This window comes from Microtus ochrogaster, chromosome 8, assembly GCF_000317375.1.
Source record: "Microtus ochrogaster isolate Prairie Vole_2 chromosome 8, MicOch1.0, whole genome shotgun sequence".
Lineage (NCBI taxonomy): Eukaryota > Metazoa > Chordata > Mammalia > Rodentia > Cricetidae > Microtus > Microtus ochrogaster.
The window spans coordinates 7630896-7631684 of record NC_022015.1 but is presented as its reverse complement, the minus strand read 5'-3'; the positions used below and the strand labels follow the sequence as shown (position 1 = coordinate 7631684).

The following is a 789-nucleotide window of genomic DNA, read 5'->3' as shown; positions in this document are numbered from 1 at the left end:
GTGCACCACCACCGCCCGGCATAATAATTTGTTTATATAATATGACCATATGAACTGCCTGATAACATGTTTATTCATTGGAAAACATTATATAAATCATTAAGTCATTATTACTTTCTTTCCTTTTTTGAGAATGTGATGGGTCTGTGACTGGAAGGATTCAGGTGGTGAAGATGCTGATGCACTTTGTATAATCAGAGTCTGAACTGCCCTGTGTGTGACTGGAGTCTTATAAGTACTGGTTAGCTCTTGAATGTTATCACCATTGATGGGAAGAAACAACTGACCACTTAAAAGGAGAATTTATCCTATTCATGATCCTCTGCTGCCCAAGTTTGCCTCCCCATTCTGCTCACACTGCTCTGTTACTTGGTTGTGCCCTCCAAATGGGGAACAGACTGCATACATTTACTGCCATGATTAAACACAGACTTTTGCTCTTTGGAGGTTAAGGCTGTGTTGAATAGCACAAAGGCAAGAAATAATTTTTTTTTGGTGTGAAGAGCAATAATAAAATAATCAATTTGGACAGATGTTATTTATAGGACTAATGTATCAATGACTAGAAATGTAATTAGATGTGACAAGTGAGGACCCCTTGGTGGATGACTGAATGCTGATTGTATTTTTATTGGTCATGTTCTGAATCTGGTCTACCGAGGTAAGTCCTTCAATGCCTGTCCTAGAAAAAGACCTTAAGACAATGAAGAAAATGTAAGACTAGATTTTGGGTTTAGGCAGTTTTATGGCCAAATGCACCTGCTATAGTGATGACAGTGAAGTGTCACT

The 789-nt window shown here is 38.3% G+C and overlaps 1 protein-coding gene across 1 annotated transcript in view; it reads left to right on the top strand.

Moving 5' to 3' along the window:
* The window catches only part of Sox6 (SRY-box 6), a 556070-nt gene that overhangs the window by 155991 nt on the left and 399290 nt on the right, over positions 1-789 (top strand). The gene's annotated exons all lie outside the window — the stretch shown is intronic.